This window comes from Anser brachyrhynchus, assembly GCF_964034855.1.
Source record: "Anser brachyrhynchus genome assembly, chromosome: 2".
NCBI lineage: Eukaryota > Metazoa > Chordata > Aves > Anseriformes > Anatidae > Anser > Anser brachyrhynchus.
In genome coordinates this window covers 68,234,949-68,248,486 of record NC_137695.1, presented here as the reverse complement: position 1 = coordinate 68,248,486, position 13,538 = coordinate 68,234,949, and the positions used below count along the sequence as shown (strand labels likewise).

Sequence of the window (13,538 nt, the reverse complement as noted above, 5' to 3'; positions counted from 1 at the left end):
ATCTAAATCAGTATAGGTAGAAGAATTTCGGGAGAAGGTAGCTGATACTGCTTGCCTGCTAGCTCATTCAGCTGCTGTCTTATTCAGCTGCATGAGCGTAGTAACGCAGGACTGGTAGCTGGTACAAAAATGAATCGACAACTGAGCCCTCTGAAAAAGGGTGCACTCCATTGGTTGAGTTACAGTATGCAGGCTATACGATAGTAACTCCAGTCATAAGTAAAGGAGTAAGTTTTCTTCTGAGTTTTTTAGACAGTAATCCTAACAAAATTTAAGGAAAAACATGGGAAGCAAGTGTTTAAATAAGCAATGAAAACAAAGTGCAAAAAAAGAAAGAGGACAAAAATGAAATAATTTCGGTTATATTTGTTCTGTCTTTTTTTTTTGAGTTTGATGATTATTTGGAGGGGAAACAAAAACATCTCTCTGCACTAATAAATCAGCAGATTGCATCTTTGTTGGCTCTTCAGCTGTTGCAGAAATACTTCTTTCTTCAGCTATTGATGCTATAGATGTATTTCTCATGTGGGTGCCACTGCCGTCATTTTCTACTCTGGTTATAATCCTTGTCATCAGGACAGAGTCATGCAGTGATACTACTGATCTCATGATAGTCTGTGATCTACACAGTAATCTGTTGCTGCATTTTCTTTTGAGCATGCCTTTGGTGATAGTGGATTCTTGCTGTGTTGTCACTGCCCATTGTCATGACAATGTGCTTGGTAGGAACACTTATTATTTTTAGGTGTTTCCTGTTCTTGTGGCAAATAGTATGGATGCTCCAGCATTTTCAGTTTTTGTTGACGTGTGATGTGAAACTGAAGGCTCCAAATGTACATCCATGGTATATTTATGAATTATAGTTTTGAGCTTGCAGCACTTTTATTACCTTTGCAGCAGTCTGGACTGTGACTGAGTGCCTGTTCCTTTTTCTCTCCAGCAGATGGATGGCTGCACAACCAGGGCCCAAGCTAAAAGCGATGGGACTGATATTCTTTTTACATTAACATAACTCATCTGACTTCAGCCCCAATGAACTTGACTGATACTTAATGTCAGTGACAAATGAGCAAAATCTGCTGCATGCAGTGGATATTTTACTGATTTCTATTATGTCCTCTTTTTTTTTTTCCCCTCATGTTAATGTAAGTAGAATTTATAAATTCTTACTGTCCAAAAAGAAGGCACGTAGCCAGGGAAGATGCTGCAGGGTTTTTTCTACGCAAAGAAGTGGTGATATTCACCCATGCTAGATTCATAATGAATGTCAGTTTTGATCTGTTGGTGTGCATTTGGGGGTGGCCACTACTTAAACATTCATACTTAAAGCATTAAAACATTTTGTAAACTACTGTAGCTGAGGGCATTAGGTACACCTACCAAGATAGCATAAAAATTGGTGAATGGGTGTGGAGACGGAAAAGGACAGAAAATTATTTAAAAATAAAATTTTAAAAAGCAAACCTGGGCAACCTGTATTTCACATAATTGGATCCATACAATAATACATCCTTATTCTCACTAACTCCCAGGTTTACGATGTATTTGCTTTCTGTCACTGGAGGCATTTTGGCCTGCTATGTTGTGAACCTGATGCAGAGGTGGGCTCTATCTCTGGACATGGTGCCAGGTTGCTGGCTGATCCTAGAAGCACCCTGCTGCCTCCAGCCATCCCTGCTTGCTTTTGAGGCAGACCCAGCAGACTGAAGCCCAGGTCTGAGTCGAGGAATGCTGATCCTCTTGAGGGTAGAAAGGCTTTGAAGAGGAATCTGGACAGGTTTGATCAATGGGCTGCGTTCAGTTGTATGGAATTCAACAAGGCTAAGTGCTGGGTGCTGCACTTGGGTCATAACAAGCCCATGCAGGCTTGGGGAAGAGTGGCTGGAAAGTTGTCCAGCAGAAAGGGACCTGGGGGTGCTGGTTGACAGCCGGCTGAACATGAGCCAGTGGTGAGTCCAGGTGGCCGAGAAGACCAACAGCATCCTGGCCTGCATCAGGAATAGCGTGGCCAGCAGAACCAGGGAATTGATTGTCCCCCTGTACTCAGTGCTGGTGAGGCCACACCTCGAGCACTGTGTTCAGTTTTGGGCCCGTCACTGCACAAACGATCTGAGTTGCTGGAACATTCAGAGAAGAGCAATGCAGCTCGTGAAGAGACTGGAAAACAATAGGTGTGAGGAGGGGCTGGAGGCCCTGGGGCTGCTCAGCAGGAGCCTGAGGGCAGAGCTCCCCGCTCTCCACAGCTGCCTGACAGGAGGCCGCACCCAGGAGCAGCATGTCGCTCTCCTTGCTCAGGTGGCAAGCGACAGGATGCAGCCCCAGGCTGCACCGGTGGGGTTGGGCTGGGTGTCAGGAAGGATTTCCTCACAGAGAGGGCAGCCAGGCCTTGGAAGGGGCTGCCTGGGGCAGTGGTGGGGTCTCCATCCCTGGAGGTATTTAAGAGTTGTGTGGATGTGGCGCTTAGAGGCCTGGTTTAGTGGTGGTAGTGTTAGTTTGATGGTTGGACTTGATGCTCTTAAGGGTCTTTTAGGTCAACCTAAATGATTCTGTGGCTCTGTGAAATACAAACCTATAATGGTGGGCAAAGACTTCTAACATGGGAAGTTGGAAGGCATGTTTACTGTGAGAGGACACTTGTGAGAGCCCAGATACATAACCCTGCTCTGCCATGGAACTAAAAACTGGGGGCACTTTTAATTTCTGTCTTGGAAGCCAGCAGCACTAAGCTGAAGTGTCACTGTCCACACCTAAAAAGCATTCTGATTTTTGTTCCCTCTTCATTCCCCTTTCTTTTAGGAGTAATTTATTTTAAATTGATTTTGTTATTAGTGGGTCTGCTCAGAGGCAGTGCACCTGTTGCATATATTGAGAAACTGACACCTGACTTTAGTGGGAGCAGGTGACAGTATTTTAAATTAAGCTGTCCTCACTGCAACTGTCCTTCTTTCCTTTATCTCCCCATCCAGCCATAAATAACCAGGCAGCAGAAAGCAGGTAGTGTTATAAATTGTCAGGCTACACAATTGCCTCATGTTCTGCATTCTGTTCTCCTTCCCCATTATCATCCATTTTAAACTAGAAGTTCATCCATTTGTGGCTGTGCCATAAGGGTATGCCGAATAAATTGGTATTGTAGTATTAAAGAATACAGATATATGCCAATATATTGATAATGCTCAGCAACTCAAAAAAACTCATACTAACGGGAGAGTAGTGCTTTGTTACTGTCATTTAAAGACCAAGAGGAGTGAAGCATAATATGTGGAAGAGCGATTATCATTCATAGTGTCTCATTTAAAAAGATGAGTGCTGGTTTCATTTGCTGTAGTGGCCCATGATCTATTAGCCCTCCATTTCCCTTATACAGTAGGTGTTCTTCTAATAAAGAGCTCACTACTTCTCAAATGTCAGTATATCATCTGTTCTTTGTCTTCAGGGTGGTTCTACGACTCGGTTGCAGGCAGGAATTGCAATGAGATATGGACCTCTTTTTTTCCAAAGTACTCAGCTAGAAAGGCATGGCACAGCAACTGCTAGGCTGCTGGGGTGTCTGACAGGGGCTCCATCCTTGGCTAGCCTTGTCTTGCTCTTGGGCTTGTACTCACTCTCCACTTCTTATCATGGCGTTTCAGGCCACCTTAGTCTGTTCCATTCCCCCTTGTAAGGTGTTTTGCTGTATTTCCAGAGACGCAGTAAGAACTGTAACCTGTTTCAAATTGCAGATACTTTCTTAAGCATGGCTTTGCTATCATGTAATGTACATGGATTAGGTTTGAGTTGCATAAATGAGCTCACACTAGTACCTACAGCTCATTCCCTGCATCAGGGCTGGAAGGTGAGTGTAACTTCCTGGGGGACTGCTTCCCATGCTGTTCCAGGCTGCTGTAGGCATGTAAAAAGGACAATCTCAATTGCTCATCAACCCAAAGTTTCATTTTCCTTTATTATAAAATGCGAAGTTGCACTTCAGTTCCAGCCTGGAATATGGACCTGCGTTTGTCAGCTGTATAATGCTGAACATACAAAAAAAAACCATGTTTAGTTTACATGAGGGAGAACACTGTTTAATTCTTATGTCTCTTCTCATATTGCTTGCAATGTGTCTTTTCGGTCTCCCTTGCTGTTTCAGTGATATTTTTTTTCAACATTATTATTTTTGCCCAAGGAGTCAAATGACAGAACAGCATACACAGTGTAGTTACCTAAATGATTGCACTCACTGAAAATGTGCAAATCCCAAGGCCAAGGCATACTTTGTCTGCTTCCTACCTGTGCCTAACGTGTAGAAAATGATGTATTCTGCGAACAACTCACAGCCTTCTTGGAAGAAAGAGACAGAACAACATCTACCCTGTCTGAAAACTTTCCACGCTTTCATTGTCCAGAATATGACTGGCATCTTTAAGTCTCAATAAGTATAAGAAGACAAAAACAGGTTTGGCCTAAACAGTCACGTTCCCTGGTATGCCAAATGCACGGGTAAGCCAGCTTGTAGGTGAAGGGGACTGAAGTGGGTGCTGGCAGGTAGGTGGATTTTTTGTTTTTCTTTTAATGACTAGGAGGTTCTAAACTGAGTAGTCATGCACAAGGCAACAGAAACGTCTTAACCATGCTGCCCATTTCCTAGTAGGACTATCTGTTTCCCATTTTGGATAACCTTCAGGCATTACACAAGACCCCACAGACTGTATCCTGCTAACAGTTTTAGAGCCACACACCCCTCCAATTGCCATTGAAATTCAGATGGAGAGAGGTGGTTTGCATAAAAGTGATGACACAATATGGTCCATGATCTTAACAAACCAGGCTGATTTGCCAGATGGGTTTCTACTGTTGGGAGCAGACAATGCAACATTTGTTGTGTCTGATTTTTGCAGCTCCAGGGATGGAAACCATAAGTGGTATCACTGAAAGTAGCCTGACATTGGTCAAATTGCTTCCCCTTATCATTCTTCAAAAAGTCTTTAGAACTATTTTTGACAGTGAAAATTTGTGCATAAATATGCACAAAAGCTAACTTGAGAATTCAAAAAAAAAATAAATCCGTTTCTACATACTTGAGCCAAGCTTTCAGGATATCTTTCATGCCATGCTTTTTGTGCAGTGCCAATCTCAAAAAATTATACAGAGCTGTTGAGAAAGAAACTGCAATACAGTGCTTCTGCTCTGCAAACTAGTAACATCTGAGAGGCAGCATGATCAGTTGGACAGCATGATCCTCTTCTTGCTTCCTCCTTTTTCTTCTGATTTCAGGGGTTAAGTCACAGCCTTCAGAAGTGACTTCTACAGAAACAGTCACTAATAAAATCAGCTTTAGCAGGAGGAAGACGATAAACTTTATTATATTTGTGCTGCCAACTTCCAGGAGAATAAAGAACTATTTAAATAGATGCTCTGACTCCATGTAAGGAATCACTGACCCTGGGATGTGAATACCAGAATGACTGCAATGATGTATTCCAGGATGGAGACTAATCAGGAGATGAATATGTGTTTGTCCAGTTCCATGTTAGTCTTGTTAGTTAAGCTGTCTAGTGAGAGATACAGATGGGGGCGGAGGGAGGATTTGTTATCTGCTATAACAAATCAGTCTATAAATAAACATGCTACAGAATTAGCACCATAAGTTGGGGAAATTGTTTTTTTATTATTATTTTTAGAGAGATGAGGATGTTTTATTCCACCCAAAACCGGAGGCACTCAAGCTAAAGAGTGTGAGATGATTGTGAGAGATCAGAAACAGGAATCAAAGTCAGTAATAATCTTTTTTGCTCTGCTTCTTGCTTGCAAGTAGGAAGCTTTTTTATAGGAGAACTCAGTGATAAAATGTGAGTTGGCCCTGGTAAGGGATGTTAAGGGTAGATCTGGCAGCATCATGAGATGAGCCTCATACATAATTTGGGGGTGGAAGGGAGCTGTAAGTGAAATATAATTATGGCTTGCCTGGCTGGCAATGCTGCCTTGAAGTTGTTCTCCTTCCTGTATTGTGAAGACAGTTTCAGTGCAGCTAGAAATGCTGTTGCTAACCAATACATGAATGTGAACACTAAGAATATAAAACCACTGGCATTTTTAGAGAGAAAATGTGAAGGCTCTTCATCTGGAAGATATTTGTACTTGGTAATAGCTTCTAACAGTGATAAATTTGTGTGTAATATCATTTCACAAATGAGAGGTTGAAAATGTGAAAAGATTCCTCTGAATATGTACCCCGAGTGTTTTTAGGGTTCCTGACACTGGGGAGGTCTAGCCCAGGCTGCCGTCTAAAGATGGACTTGTTCATTTCCATGCAGATCTTTCTGTTCTCCTGGTTAGTAGTGAGCAAAATAATAACAAATATTGGAAGTGGTTTTATTTCAGGAGACTACATCTTGCTTATAAATAGAGGAATCGCAGCACTAGCCATAATGATGCATCCAGTCAAGCATCTTTAATAAGCTCCTGATGCTCTGCTCCATTTGTGCCAGACGGCAGCCCAGCACAAACATGGGAGATGAAAGTTGCCCTTCAAAGCTGGGTCCGTAACAACTTGCATTTCACCTGCATGCTCTGCCAGGCTGTAGAGCTGCACAGGGCCTGTCTCCACAGCAGAACCAAATTTGTGCTACCCTGCTAGTCCTGGGCACCAGCTCTCCACTCGTGACTTAGGGAAACTCATTCTGTGTTACCAAAAGAGGAACAAAGACAGAGATTATTGCAGTACATGAATGCCTGAAGAGCAACTGCAGAGAGATGTGTTCCATATATGTGTTGTTTTCAAATCCACATTCTTTTAAGAAGAGTCAGAAAAGTCTTGACGTTCCCCCAAATCATCCTTGAAATCATTCAAACTTGTTTTTCTGAGTCTGAGAATTAACTAGGATTGAACTATGTTTGACGTGAAATAAATACTTCACGTCAGTAAATACTAACTTGTTCCTAGTCATTCAGAATAACTTCTTTTTGAATATGTTCCCTTGCATGAGGCACAGCAATGTATATGTAAAAGCAACCAGAACCTAGATAAATGTATTCCTATAACAGCAATACAATCCTGTTTCCTGTTAGGTGCATTTCAGATGTACATTTTATGTTTAATCTCCAATCATTACACATGGAGCCAAGTCCAAGCTAGACATGAGAGACTTCTAAGGAAGTGCAGCCTCCCCTGGAGTCACCAAATGCCAACTCCAAATGCCAACTCCATCACCGCATGAGTTGTCTACAGGACCAGGTGACATCCCATTAGCCCTGGGGAAAGGGTCTGTGGATGGCTGATCCCTTTTCTGCCTTTTCTCTTCCTTTGGCCCTTTGGCTTTACTGGCAGTTTGTATCAGTCACATGTTGAGGCCAATGGCCAACCCCATGTCAAGTCGATGCAGCTTGTACCACCCTTCTGCTTCCATGCTCCCTCTGCTCATCTCTGCTATATGTTCTTCTCTCAGCTGGCAAAATTTAACACCCCCATCTCTGCTCATTAGGACTTCTTAATTCTCTGTCTTGCTTCTCTTAGGCTCTTACATCATTCAAGGGCACTTTAAAGCACCTGTCTCAAGCAGATCTGCCATCTGATGGTTTTAAAAACTTAGTGTATATATATATATATTTTTCTTTTGGGGAGCAGTCTCTTCTGTTTGGGGTGAAAACAAGCTGTGCTCAAGCATTACTTCATGTCTCTAAAAATAAAAGTTGGCTTTCAAAGTGCACACGTGTTCCCTCTCCCTCTGCTTCTCTGCCCCCCCTCCCTTCCCTCTCTCCACTTGCTTCTTTCTGCTGGAGTGACGGGGGGACTTGGCAGCTACTGAAGATGGATCCTAAGTGGTGCACAAGTGCACACATAGCAATTTGGCACACAGCAGGGGCTGGGGGCGGGAGGCATTTTGGATTTGTCAGCTCATTGGCACAGCTAGGTTCTTGTCAAACAGCAGAAGTTGCACAAGTCCCTGGTGGCTGAGATGCAATTGGCGAAGCTGAATTGGTCTGGAAAAGCAAAGATGCGAGGCCATAGGATCATTTCTTCCCCCATGCTGCATCACAATTCACAAACAGGGTTGCAGCCTGGTGTTAGCTCCTCAACACCTACCCTCTTTCTCGTCTAGTGGGCCCCAGATTTTATGTCAGTTTTTATATCTGTTCTTTGCCTGTGTATCTTCATCTTTGTGCATTCACTTATCAGCAGTTGTATTAATTGTGATTCTGAGGTAGTAACTGCTTAGGAAATGCCTCACAATTAAGGCATTCTGCCAAGTTAAAGTCCAGTTGCCAAAATATGTTAATATTCCATTGTACATACAGACAAGCTGGAAACTTGAGTATTGATTTTGTCTTGTTCATAAGAATTTATTTTATCTATTCTACTAAAATAGCAACAGTTTGCAAACATCTACCTCAGAGTGTGCTGTTGCTGTAGTGTGGTGCGTGCAGGTTTTTGTTGGGTTCAATTCCCTTCAGACAGGGAAGGGAAATTAACTTCCACACACACGCACCCCCCACCCCCCGTATACTAACCACCAGGTGGTTTGGCAAAAGAAAGAAGAGAGATAACTACATAAGATGTAGTGTAGATTGGCCTCATCTTCAATATAAACTACTTACCTACCTGTTTAGTGCTACTAGGATAAAGTGCAACTGAGTATGCCAAACTACAGGTATTTGGACACTTGTAGCAAAAACCTGGGGTACCTCCACGATGAGACAGAAGCCAAGTGTGGCTTATGAGTGTCTAACTCTTGTGGATCTGACCCGATCTATTTTTATTGTCTCATATCCTTGGGCATAGGTTTCAAAGTGGAACAGTACAGGAATTGGAGAGGCTGTACTGAAAAATGCTTTTCCTCTTACTATTGTAATATTGTTTGCATTGATAGTGCATAGCAAGCCGGGCTGACAACATCATAGGAGACCATACATTCCCTAGAGAAGTTTTGATACCGTTAAAAATAATAATAATTTAAAAAAAAAATCAAAATATATGTGAGAAAACTCAAAGATAGAGTAAAATCTCTTGGGAGATTTACATGCAGGTACATCTACAGGAGCAGGTCCAACTTTAGCCTGATGCCAGAGCCCAAGTAGCTTGTTTCATAGTGCTTGCGCATTATTGAGTGATAATACCAGCTGTGCTCACGTTCTCAAATTGCAGTGAGATGGTGGCTGTAAGGGGACAGGCTGTGCCTGCAGGAATGTTTGGCTTGCTGCTAGACCCAAGAGCTGAGGGCTGGAAACAGAGATGAAACAGGAAGAAGTAGTTTCTTGAATCTATTATTTATTAGACCTCTCTTGGAGAATACGGTTTTGCATGTCAAATTTTTTGTTCTGACATGTTTACCTTCTTATGACATGCATTGGCATATTGCCCCATATACAGTACAAGCCCAAAGCAGACAGCTAAATCCCAGTGCATCCAGAGGTGAGATAGTGTCTTACCATCCCTCAAGCTTTGTGACTAGCTTCCGTCTTCACTTGGTCTTAAGCTGTTTGCAATGGGAAGCCTAGCTAAAGACATGCTAAAGTATTTCCTGAAATGGATATGCTACCCGTGCCTCAGCAACAAATATCCTTCATTAAATTGATGTCTGATGCTTTCTTCTTTTAAGGAAAGCTATAATTTTCTTCCTCAGTCAGCTTAATGCCTTTGAAAGAAACTGAACAAAACAAAGAAAAATCAAAGATAATTGTTTATATAGGTGGCTGCCTGTGGTTACTTAACAGCTTCTGTCACATCAGGACAAACCAGTCTTCCCATGTTCCAGTTTGGTATGTACTATAAGGGTTGCAAGAAGTTGATTTGAATACACATTCCTTAAGAGAAATGCTCGTTCTCTAGAAAGTTGGGTTATGTAGCTCTCATCACTTGACATCTCATCTCTGAAAGGCTGTAAAATGCAAAGAGAATTGTCCAAATTTACCTAATGCTATTTGAAAGCTTTAAATGCTAAATATGTTGTGACGATTTAGTCTTTAGTCTAAAGATAGATATTCTGGCAAAATGATTTTTTTTTTTTTTTAATGGAACGATTTGAATGGTTAGTCAGGGTAGAGAATATTTGGCTATTGCAGTCTTGTGAGACCATCTAGACTCAGCTGGGTAAACAAACAACAGAGCTCTAAGGGAAAAAGAGAACCTGCCCAAATCTTGGCCCGATCTCTATGCTGCTATCAAAAAGAGATTTGGCTGTGAAAATTAATCGAGTTCTTTTTTTCCCCAGGGATCAAAGGGGTTACTCAGAGGATGCAAGGGGAACGTAGGGATTCAGCTGTGTCACGTTTTCCAATTTAGCTGTCTAGGGAGCCTCCCACATTTTACAGAAGTGGAAACATCCAGTTTAATTTCATCTTTCTCAGACTGTGGCAGCGTTCTTCTGAAGAAGACGAAGTCTCTCAGTGTTTACTTTTGGTATTCGTTCCTTTAATTCTCCTACAGTTTCACAAGTGCTTCTGGTATATTTTTTAATTTTAGCTTGCAATCACATTTTTCGAAGAGGCACCATCTGTTTCCTGACATAGTTTAAAATAACAATCCAACCAACACGAACCCCACAGTAAGGCTTTGCACCTTTCCCAAACTAGTACGATAGTTTCCCCACCTATATTTCTCCACAAATGCTGCCACCATTGGATCTCATCCCTTCTGATAGGTTTTGCAGAAAGAGGGGTCTTGCAGCTCTTTCATCCTGAATGGAGTCATTGTAGGCAAGCAAAATGGATGCATCAAGAAAAGCTCACAGCAAGGACTGTGGAAGATCTGCTGCTCAGTCAGAGAATTTGGAGCTGGAGCTCACGTTCGTATTTAAGCTGCTCTCTGGTGCTTATCGATGCAGCAGTACATGCTGTTATTGCTGCCCCCAGTGCTCGGAGTCCCCTGTGATGCCTGGGGAGCAGAGGAAATCGAATGCTGCAAAAATTCCTTTAGAAAAGAGAAGTGGCCCAACACTGTGGGTGTTTTATTTTAGGTAGGACATTAACAGGCTATGTTAACACTGCAGGTTATGCGGGGTGAGAAAGTTTTCTTGATTTTGGCTTTTATGCGCCACTTAGAGCACTGGCTTATTGTACCTTCTCACTGCATGCAACAGCACTGTGTGTCTGTGTGCTTTTCCTGTGAGAGCCTGCCATCAGGTAACAAGATGGTGTGGGGCCCAGGTTTGCCCGCAGGTCCTGAGGACCAGAGATCTCAGTGCTGAGACAGGAGAGGCAGCAAATGCAAATGCTCCCAAATCTATCTGTGGCTGGCAATTTTGGAAGGGCCAAAACCACTGCTGGAGGGAAAATTCGGCTGAGGTGATGAACTGGAAAGGACCACTCAGGGTTCTTGGGCTTCCACCCAGATTCCCCGGCTGGTGGCACTGCCCACACTTCACTCATTTGTGTTTTCCCTTTAATTAAAGGCAGAGAGGGACAGTTATTTCCCCACGAGCTGCTTTGTGGTTGGATTGCGCTCCTGCCCCGGCTAATATTAGCTGCACAGCTGATTGTCATGGTTTGAGCCCCACAACAGGTGCAGGAGGGCCGCGGCACTGGAATCCAGCCCAGTCCAGTGCCGACGCTGGCACTGGCCTTCCCATTATATCAGGAAGGGCCGCGTCCCCTTGCCGCCATGCCACGGCCCCCCCGGCTGCCTCAGCTGTCCACAGGACGTGGAGCGGGGCGGCAGGCACCCTGGAAGCAGCAGAGCCATCAGCCTTGCGGTGGGGAAAGCCCAGAGAGTCTGGATGCAACCGCTGCTGCTCAGTGGACAGGGTAAGGAGAAGGCCTTAGCACAGCTCCAACTGCTCTCAGAGGAGGGAGACAGGAAAAAAAAAAAAAAGTCAACTATCAGCAGTGCTGATGAGCAGATATGGGCTGAGTTTGATCATGTGTTGGCCCTGGTTTCTTTCCAACACAGCAAAACATGAGCACTTTGTGGTTTTTTGCATTAATTTTAATCGGTGTTCTCTAAGTTTAGAATGCTCCTGTGCAAAATTACTTTCAATTCCAATGGCGATTAGATAGCACTGACGTGTTTTAATAATAAACATGGGAGAGATATAGAAAAAGAAATCGAATGTGCTGACTGCACTTGCGGGGAGGGGAGAAGCGCTGCTGCTGTGCTCTGAAAGTATCAGATCTGCCTGCTCAGGGATAGGGTCTCAAGTCTACTGTCTCCTGGCGTTTTCTTTTCTTTTTGAAAGAGTAACATCAGCTTCTTGTGGTAAAAACAGCACAATGTCAAGGTGGCATTTACTTAGAGAAGAGGGGGGAGCCAAAAGGCTTGTAGTGCTTCACAGGACCATTTCTGGTACCTGTTGCCTCTGTGTGACCCTCTCCTCTTGACTGTGCGATGCGAAGCAGGGCCAGCAGGCAGACCAGAAGAGATCGATGTGCCGCTGCGTGGCTCTCCCCAATGAGCCTGCACATGTGCATGCACTTGCATGGCACCTAAATGCATGGTCGTGTGTGGCATGATGCAGATTTGCTCGTGGAGTTGAGCAGGCTCTGTGTGCAGTGTGATAGCCTGCTGCATGCTGGAAGTCATATACTGCTGCTTTTTCTAAATTAAAGCACAAAGCGTTAAGAAAGTCACCTCTGAAAACCAGTGAGTTCTGCTCTGAATAGGTGCATGGCCAACAGCAGAAGGTCAGCTCCAGCGGTGTTCCTAGAGAGCTAGATTGATGCAAGACACACTGAAAACAGTGGCAATTTCTCCCTTGACTTGGAAGGCTCTGGTTCAGTGTTCTCCTCACCAGTTCCATACACGGGTAGTGGTGAAACAATTTGCTGGGAAGTTGTAGAAAACTAAATAAGTGCTATCTGGGCCAAAGAAACAGTGTGGAACTGATGAGGAAGATACTAACTCCACATGTGGCAGGTGCCTCTAGGCACAGTCTAGGAAATTTATTTCCAGGACAGGTTTCTGTCTGAGGTTGTTAAAATTTTAGCATTGTCTTGACCAGACAAAGAGAAACTGCCTTTCCTCAGTGCTGCTTGTGACAATTGTGTGGTGGGTCCTGTCTGAAAGCCCGCCTGAGGCTCTCTGCTGCAGAAACCACAAGGACTTCTTGGGGGTCTGTGGGATCCTTCCTGGGCCACGACCTCTGACTGAGGACACTGTGCTACTGTAATAATATTACTGTCCTGCTGCTCGTGACCTCTCCACAGCCAGCACTGTGCTGGGGACTTGACGTGGTGGTATGGCAACGAGGACACTATGTAAACTACGGTAATCCCATACATCTCTTATGCCTTGGCTCATGCTTCCAGCCAAGACTTTCGCCAGCTCCCTCTCTGCTTCCCACTGCCCACCCACCCTGGTTTCTGTTGCCCATATTTTAATATGCAAAGAAGAATTTGTTGTACCCCAAACTAGTGCTTCAGAAATGCAGGAGCTGCTAGGCAGGATTGGGCCAGTGCTGAGTGCTGGCATATTGCTGATGGGAGGCTTGTCAAGGGCACAGAGAGAATACATGGCCATCTCCCTTTGAAAGTCATTTACTTGCAACTTTGAAAGCATCTTTCCAAGCAGCTCAAAGACAGGCGATTTGCAAATTTGATGCCATTTTTTAGATGCAAGTGTATTTCAC

General features: G+C 43.7%; 1 protein-coding gene and 1 long non-coding RNA gene across 3 annotated transcripts in view; one reads left to right on the top strand and one right to left on the bottom strand.

Annotated features, from left to right (window-relative positions):
* The first annotated feature begins 940 nt into the window (after positions 1 to 940).
* Positions 941 to 13,538, top strand: part of ARPP21 (cAMP regulated phosphoprotein 21) — a 212,429-nt gene continuing 199,831 nt past the window's right edge. For both annotated transcript variants that reach the window (XM_080578796.1, XM_080578804.1), the window contains exon 1: positions 941 to 11,718. The gene's annotated coding sequence lies outside the window, so the exon portion shown is untranslated. The remainder of the gene's footprint in view (positions 11,719 to 13,538) is intronic.
* LOC308189113 overlaps positions 6,908 to 13,538 on the bottom strand; it is a 443,217-nt gene continuing 436,586 nt past the window's right edge. The window contains exon 3 of the long non-coding RNA XR_013946025.1: positions 6,908 to 6,918. This is a non-coding gene — a long non-coding RNA (uncharacterized lncRNA). The remainder of the gene's footprint in view (positions 6,919 to 13,538) is intronic.